This window comes from Haliotis asinina, chromosome 1 (genome assembly GCF_037392515.1).
Source record: "Haliotis asinina isolate JCU_RB_2024 chromosome 1, JCU_Hal_asi_v2, whole genome shotgun sequence".
NCBI lineage: Eukaryota > Metazoa > Mollusca > Gastropoda > Lepetellida > Haliotidae > Haliotis > Haliotis asinina.
Window position 1 is genome coordinate 30,335,024 of NC_090280.1, and position 9,310 is coordinate 30,344,333.

Here is a 9,310-nt window from a genome sequence, read left to right on the forward strand (position 1 = left end):
AACACCAGTCATACAACAACCTACATGTTTGGGAAATAATGTATTCATTTATTTATTGTAATTAACTCGCTAGATATACGTGTAACCCAAATTTTAATCATTAGAGAGCCAGAGTAGTGATTGCATGAGTGAAAATCAGATCAATATGACAGATTTTCTTTATCTAATTGGCAACTGCCAGCAACATCATTGCGTTATAAGAGTGAAATTTCACTCGATCGGTTTAATTGGCGGAGAGAAAGGTGAACAAGATGGATCTTTTCATAACTGCTGTTACCGTCCTCAACGTTCTGACTCTGGGTTACAGTCAGGGTAATCTGTTGAGTCAAGCTGTTCTTACAAGGAATACCTCAACGTTGCGAACTTTTGTCTGTACGTGTTCTGACGCCGCCAGGTGCACTGCAGACAAGTGGGAGGACCTTATTGGAGAGTGTCGACAGATGACGGAGAACATCAAACATGAGGTACTCTTAATGTAGAGTAGGTGTTTCTTTCGCCGCTTTTAGCTTTTAACATTCGAGCAATATGACGACAGGGAACACAAAATATAGGCCTCGCACATTTTAGTCATGTTTGGAGTCGAACCTGGGTCTCGGCTTAAGTAGCGAACACCATAACCACTAGGTTTCCAATAGTAGTGGTGGTGGTGTAGTTGTATGTTGTTTGGGTGGTGGTTGAATGTTGGCTGGGTGGGGTGATTGTGGCGATGGTGATGGTGATGGTGATGGTGATGGTGATGGTGATGGTGATGGTGATGGTGGTGATATGATACGTGTGTATATATACCCCGAATGTTTCTTGATAACGTTAAACAAAGGATACAGAATGTCGTTGCACATTACATGAAATATGTAAATGCTTAAGTCTTTTGGATGTACGAAGTTATAAAGAAAGTCAATGGAATGGTTTGCCCTTTGACAAACATGTGTCAGGAGTTGCAATCAGCAGTGATGTATAAATACTCTCAGCACAAATCATTTAAATAGAAAATATATCCTTTCCAGTCTTCAGGTTTACCCTCGTTTTCAAAGGTAAAGTTTGCAGATAAAGAGTCAAACATATATAAGAGTCATACACACGTTTCTATTCACCTGACGAGCCTAAAAGACCTTGTCAAGTGCCAGGAAAAAATACGTGCCGTATTTTGATCTAAACTAGCAAATTCCAACCTCCGTGCAGACTCTCTGGCGAATAGAGCATGAGAACGATTAGGGGAGATAAACATACTGTATTGGAAAATCAGATGTATATAACGAAAATATAATAGCTCTAAATTTGATTTGAAACCGAACGCGTAGCGTGAAGTTTCAAATTCAAAATTTAGAGCTATTATAATTTCGTTATCTCTAATTTTCCAACATAGTATGTTTATCTCCATTCTACCTTAACCGTGTTATTAAGATTTTAAACAAATACATAAAGTGTTGGTATATAACGTGATTATAATAGCTGTACATTTTACACTTTCCGCAGATATATACTCTTGACCCACTTCACAATATTGTCCATTGTCCGGAGGCTTGTCGTGTTATTACCAACCATGTCTAGCAGACTCGTTTGGGTCCATTCAGGTATTAAAAAGAATGTTACCTAGAATTCATACTTTTTACATTTAACAAAACTAAATGCACCCCTTGACATAAGAAAAATCTTGTTGCATTTTCTGACTATGAAACTGAATTTCATATTTTTTTAAGTCGTGAAACATTTTTTTCCAGTCAACGCCTATTAACGCACAAAGCCTTTTGGCGACAGCCTTCACAATCCTATTCGGGGGAGAAGAGACAAGCACTCCGGCACAAACGACAACCACTCCAGCACATGTGACAACCACTTCGGCACAAAGGACAACCAGTGTGACCCAAAGTCCGACAACAATAGGTAATGGTTGTATTGAAGCTTTGGCCCATGTTCCCTGTAAATTATACTCAGTACAGTCTCCCGAGTACGCCACATCCATAATGGCACGCATGTATCAGCATTGATTGAAACATTCGTAAATGATTGGATGTCCGCTGTATAGGTGTCCGACGCGATCACATTCACTGATGAAAAGGCTATGTCACATCTATTTATTATGATTTCCATGGGACCAGCACATATGATGCGTGTAGATCGGTGGTAATGACTGTCTGTAGCAAAGTGCTAGATCATCTCGGGAACATTCAGTTGATAGAAGAACGCCTTCTGGAACATTTCTAACTTTCACAAATCTAAACATGCTAATGTTCATAATAAATCCAATCTCATACATCTGAACACTTCAACATTTCACAAAGTAATTTTTCAAATTAGTTTTGTAAAGTCATGTCACACATTTTGCTCTTCACACACCTAATCCGTACACCAACGTACACCAGCTAAACACACATTGTCCCTAATTGCAGTTAACTCAACGTATACCACCTGTACTCACATCAACATAACACACACCAACTCAACGTACACCAGCTCTTCATATTCCAACACAACACACACCAATTCAACACACACCGACTAAACACACATTTCCTCTACATACACCAACTCAACATACACCAGTTCGATACACATCAACACAACACACACCAACTCAAAAGACACAATCTCCACACACACAAACTCAATGCACACCAGCTTTACACACACCGACAGAACACACACCAACTCAACACACACCATCTCTACACACACAACTCACCGTATGCCACAAACACAACACGTACTGTTACGGTTAACTCTCGTAACACTCTCCCCCTTGAGGAAAAGAATGTTTCGTAGAAACTTTCTGTTACAGTCATAGCAATAATAACATAATAGCATGACATACTAAACTGACGAGCAAAAATTATTATGTGACAATTTGAACGACCTGTAACGAAGGCACGCAACAAAATTTCCTGGAAATTTTTAATGCATCACAATCAACAAGCACTTAAGCTTTAAACAGCCCCAAATCAACAGCCTCATGTCAGAAGTTTTCCAGAAATCCATTTCCACAGTATGGTCACAGTCTGAGTTTATGAGTCACTAGCAGTCTCACTCACTGACGAAAGGGTACTGTTCACTTCAGTAACGTGTATGACCACCTGCTGCGTCAATGCATGTCCGCACACGTCTCCTCATTGACGTTGTCAAACGACGAATGACGTCATTGGGAATGCGGTGACGAACCTGTTCCTGAGGTGGATAGTCCGGATGTAGCTGTCTTCCAGGGGTGTAGTGACCCGTGGCCGTCCGCTTCTTGGTCTGTCTTGAGTGCTACCAGTATTTCTGTAACGTGTGAACAGCCTGGGGATTGTTGCTGGGGTACAGTTGAAGGTTCTGGCAATGTGAGCTTGGGAAGCGCCCATATCTCACATTCCAATGGCTCGCTCTCGTTGAATTTGTGTTAGCTTCGGCATTTTCGAATGTGCTTTCAGTAGCTGTGATATGCCACCATGTATCGACCCCTTTCATACCCGACTATTGCACGTGCATGCTCGAACTTTTCAACGATTTCAGCTTTTACCTTTTTCTCGTGCTAGGGATCACGTAGTTACATCTACTGAAATCAGGTGCATTCTGCAATATTCCCAGATTTCGGACAATTGTTGCTTTTGATATTTCAGTAGAATTTAGATACGCATAATTTCTACAAATTGATTTTAAAACGTTATACTAACTTTTGCCGGTCAGTTTATGAGTAAAATGGGAAACTTCTTGCAGAAGTGCTATGACAAAATGCTTATACACATATACAGCATCATCAAGTCATCATACATTTACACCCTGGAAAGTGCATCAGCACAAACATTGTCTTTGCCTTTAATGTGTTTGATCACAAGATTGAACCCTTACAAGGTCAATCTCCACCTCATAAGTCTCTGATTCTTGTTCTTCATTTTGTGAAGAAAAGTCAAGGGATTGTGATCAGTAAAAACTTCAACTGGGAAAGGGGTGGTACCAAAGTGCACTTCAAAATGCTGTAAAGCTAACAAAAGACCTAATTTCTTTGGTGCTTACCAGATTTCTTTGAAAAATAACAAACTGGATGTTCAATTCCTGAATCATCCTCTTGAATCAGGACAGCACCTGCACCAACATCACTTGCATCAATTTGCTACTTAAATGCTTTCTAAACATTTGGTGCCTGTAATACTGGAGGATTCATATGGTTTTGACTTTTTCAAATGCAGTCTGACAACTGCTATCCCACTGACATTTTACCTTTTCCCCCAAAAGGTTAGTAAGTGGAGATACAACATCTGAAAAGTTTTGACAAAAAAAATTATAATAGCCAGTGTTATGGTCAAACCTTTTGCCATGACAAAAGGTGTAAGAAATCACATGCGAACCAGCAAAACAGAACAAAGACAAGTCTAAAACATTTAATTTTTGTATTATTAAGCAAAGAGAGCAAGTTCTACAAAGTCACAATACCGATTACAATACAAATGAGACAAAATCTAAGGCAATGGGTCACAAAATATATAGCAAACTCACCAAAGTCTTAGTGCGATAGAGGAACAGTTATGCAGAATGTAACACAACAAGCCGTCTGACGGCGGCTAGGAATACCAAGCGTTGGTAGCGATTGATGTTAATGTATGTTAATTGTGTTTGTCCGTGTCTGTTCCAACAAGGCAACTATCAATTCCTGATGTGACATTGTTGACGAGTCTCTGGAATGTCACGGGAGCTTTCTTCAGACCAAATGGCATCACCTTGTATTGATACAGTCCATCTGGTGTAGCGAATGCCCATATTTTCTTTGCACGGTCTGTAAGTGGAATCTACCAGAAGCGCTTCAGTAAGTCAAACTTACTTATATATTTGGCTTGACCAATGCGATCAAAGCAATCGTCCCCTCCCGGAATAGGATACGAGTCAGTTCGTGAGAGTGCATTGACAGCTTTCATGTCAGCACAGCAGCGCCAACCACCTCCACTCTTTGGCACAATAACACATGGTGAACTCCACGGACTGTCACTGGGTTCAATAATGTCATTGTCCAGCATGTATTTCACCCCTTTCCACAGAATTTCACGTTTCACTGGATTTATCATGCATAGCATCACCTACATCTATATCATGGCTAACAACATCAGTTCCACCAGGCACATCAGGAAATAAGTGAGACAACTCCTGAATCAAATCTGACATGAACTTTCTGTTCAGTAGACAAATGTGATAGTTCCTCATCAAGTTGAGCTAACACATCGGAATTTCACAACTTTGGTGAAACATTATCACTAAGGTCATCAAACTTCACATTGCTAACACAATCATCAATGCTGACATTTTCACAATTGTCTTGTACAATCAGTAACTGGGGAGAGTGTGGTAATACAATTGACATGTTTGGTTTCTGACCCGTCATGATATTTCTTAATCATGTTTACGTGACACAGTCTAAGACTTTCTCACCACAAGTAAAATTTTTCTCTTTTGACTTTCTGTCTTAGTTGATCTTCATTTTTTCTTGTGAAAATTTCAAGTTTTTTCTAGCCAGCTCTATTCCTTTTGTTAGTATGTCCCTAAATGTAGACACATAGTCTAAGAGATTGATCTCGGGTCTGTCATTGAGCCATTGTTCTTTTAACTGTTTTAGTGGCCCATGCACACTGGGACCAAATACAGGTTCAAAGCGACTAAACCCTAAACTTTCCTGAACTGACTCTTTGACAGCAAACAACAACAAATGCACACCCTCATCCCAATCTTTCTCTGTCTGACGCTGAACTATAACTGAAAGTCAAAGAAGAGAAATTGTACTTGTGGTGAGAAATCGGTATTGTGATATTGACTTGTGACTTTGTATAACGTGCTCTCTTTGCTGAAATAATACAAAATTTGAATGTTTTAGACTTGTCTTTGTTCTGTTTTGCTGGTTCACAGGGGGTTTCTTACATCGTTTGTCACGGCAAATTCTTAACCGTAACAATATTTGTAAAATAAATATATATTAATAATAATGAAATAATAATATGATTATTTTGTGTCCCTTTTGCCAACAACGTGAGTTGCAAGATTCAGAAATCATGCTAATTATGCGGGTCTGCGGATTTAAAATGTCTTGCTTGCATCCCAAGTACACTGTTGTCAGGCTCCCCATTGTCTTCTGTACTCTTGGTTTAGTACCTCTCTTCGCAGCAGATCAAGAGAGTGGCGGGGTTCTCTGGCGGGAGCCCAGCCCTTCTCACACTGTGGGTAATGCAGAAGGCTGCAGTGTTAGGAAGCCGTCGTATTCTCCGGAAAGCTCCTAGTGGGTTTGACTAGGCTGTGTTTCCTTGAGACGTTCCATGTTTTCGTTGTCTGGCCTGCGTGTAGAGGGGGCAAGGGCCTGAGCTGATGAAGAGCCTTACCAGCTTGACTGTGCCAGGATCACTCTTTCATTGACGTACATATGTCTATTAACACGATGTTGACGTAATACCTACACATATAATCATCTACCTGTATGCACCACATTTGTTTGCATATGACATTGTATTCTTGTGGATCAATCAAAATTAACAACAATAATCAATTTAACTAATAAACTTATAACAATAAACAACAAAAACCTACACACACCAGCTCTTCACACCAACTCTACACACACCAGCTCTACACCTACTGCCTCTACACACACTAATTCTATACAAGCCAATTATATCACTCTGCGCCCATAATTGTATCTTCTGTGGTGATTTTAATAATTATTTAGTCACTTTTTTATACTCGCTGATTCCAATTATGTACTGATCAGGCATTCCTGTGAAATGAATCATTCATACTATATTCACAGTATATGCCATGATCAAATGGACTCATTGTTTACGCCACAATGCACACTCCACTATAATGAACAATATGTATAGGGCAAGGGATTTAATAATGGTTTATCGTTAACGACGGGAACGTACTTGATTAGTGGCGTGTCTCTATTTCAAGCCGACCGCCAGCACACATGCAGTACCGAGAAAAACAACAGTAGGAGCCTTCATAATGTTACGTGCATATTTCATTTGCTTCTTGACATGGGTCCCTCTAGTCTATAGTTCATCATCAATGGCATAGCTAAATCTATGAAAATCTTCAGTTTTTTTTCGAGTAATTGAGTGAGTGAGTTTAGCTTCACGCCGCACTCAGCAATATTCCAGCTATATGGTGGCGGTCTGAAATCAATCGAGTCTAGACTAGACAATCAAGTGATCAACATCAGCATCGATCTGGGCAATTGGAAACCGATGACATGTCTCAACCAAGTCATCGAGTGTGACCACTCGATCCCGTTAGTCGCCTCCAACGACAAGCATAATCGCCTTTTATGGCATTCATGGATTGCTGAGAGAGAGAGAAAGAGAGAGAGAGAGAGAGAGAGAGAGGGGGGGGGGGTTCTAGCGTTTCTGACGTGGGTGCATGTGTAAGTGTTGTATATCGGCAGTATCATATCTAACATTTACCACGTTGTGAGAATGTTGCCACAGCGTTATGCTTTCGTTGATGCAACGTTATTATGTGGTGTGTCCCATCAACGTTGTCACAACGTCGCCGCAAGGTCAAGTTTGATGCTAACGTAACGTATTTACGTCGTCTTAATGTTCTGTTTAACGTTAATAGTTGAATAGTTTTCCCAGTAATGAACTGCACATAATCATCAAAACAGAAATTCACTGTTTACTCGTCAATGGCCATGTTGTTTTGGCCATTTGTTTTCTGAGGTTGTGGTTGAATAGTGAAAGAAAATCTGAAAGTGAAGGTTTTGCAGAAATCTCTATCGTGACAAGTTATAAAAAACGTTTTTGTTACGTTATGAAGAGCCCAGAGCCAAAAGTCCAAGGTATAATCTTTCCTCAAAGTAAATTTACTACGTTCTTAAAACGTTGGGACATAACGTAACAACGTTATTTAACGTGTCCGACGGCCGCTGGAGCATGTTCAACGTCATCGGTACTGCGAATACAGCCATCACTGCCACGACCTCAACTGATGTTATCATTATTACAACTACCACTGCGACGATTTCTGCCACATCCAGTATCATAGCCAATACTACTAGCACAACCACACACAATCCCTCTTTTACCGTTACTACCTTCACTACTACTGCTATACTACTACTGCTAAATTAATGTTATTTTATGCCGTTATTTCCCAGCTATTCCCGGCTGGTGGGATAACCTAGTGATTTGCCGGAATATTGCTGAAAGCTGCATAAAAGTAGTTCGCTCAGTTAGTGAAATATACTGCCTCACTCACTCAATAACTTTCATTGAGGATATCCAGTTTCAGATATCACTGAACAAGTAGAAACATAATCATCCAAGTACCTCGTTTTGGATGTCCATCTCACGCAGTGTTTTTTTTTTCATTTCAGCATCATGTGTCACGCACTGTAGAGGACTGAGTAATGGGAAATACCAGTCGTGTGAACGATGTGATGGCTACGTGGAATGCTCTCATGGAAACACATACAACAGACCATGCGCCGCCGGTACACTGTGGAATGACAACAAAAAGAACTGTTTGTTTCCCCCGTCACCTACCTGTGTCCCGACTGCGTAAAACGTTTAATCGTCGATTTAAACACAAGGCAGTGAATTGTTTCTCCATGTATGCAACAACTATATGGGTTATCAACTAAACTAGCTTAACAACCATCACTTAGACGTCCTGTGTTTGGTAGTTCGGAGAAGTCCAGGAACATGACATTAACACTCACTCACTCACTCACTCACTCACTCACTCACTCACTCACTCACTCACTCACTCACTCACTCACTCACTCACTCACTCACTCACTCACTCACTCACTCACTCACTCACTCACTCACTCACTCACTCACTCACTCACTCACTCACTCACTCACTCACTCACTCACTCACTCACTCACTCACTCACTCACTCACTCACTCACTCACTCACTCACTACGGCTTACCACTACCCCACCCACTATCACAACCAATGATACAAGCACAGTCACACACAATCCCTCTTTTACCTTTACTACCGCTAGCCACTTACTCAGAGGTACCTTCCTTGGTTTACATTGTCCTAAAACGTTGAGAGGTTAGTTTGTGTGATGTCACAGAAAGATACAAAAATACCATATGTTCAGCGCTCTGCATTGGGGGTATTTTACTACCGCTTCACTTGATTTTTCGACCTGTGACAACGCGACATCACTCACTCAGCTATAAGTTAGCAGTGATGGTGTTTAGTCATATTCAGCAGCTCCAATCACAGTCGGACCCTTGGCTGGTGGGTAAACATACCATGAATTGAAAGAAATGGACCACTTGGTAAACAACTGATTTAAGTAATACGTATAATTTCATTACATATTTATCTATCGAACTTGG

At 40.5% G+C, this 9,310-nt stretch overlaps 1 long non-coding RNA gene across 1 annotated transcript; it reads left to right on the plus strand.

The window, feature by feature from the left end:
* Positions 1–243: 243 nt before the first annotated feature.
* Positions 244–8,493, plus strand: LOC137278425 (uncharacterized). The gene is made up of 3 exons (XR_010956657.1): positions 244–464; positions 1,719–1,881; positions 8,324–8,493. It is a non-coding gene; the product is annotated as an uncharacterized lncRNA (long non-coding RNA).
* Positions 8,494–9,310: the final 817 nt, after the last annotated feature.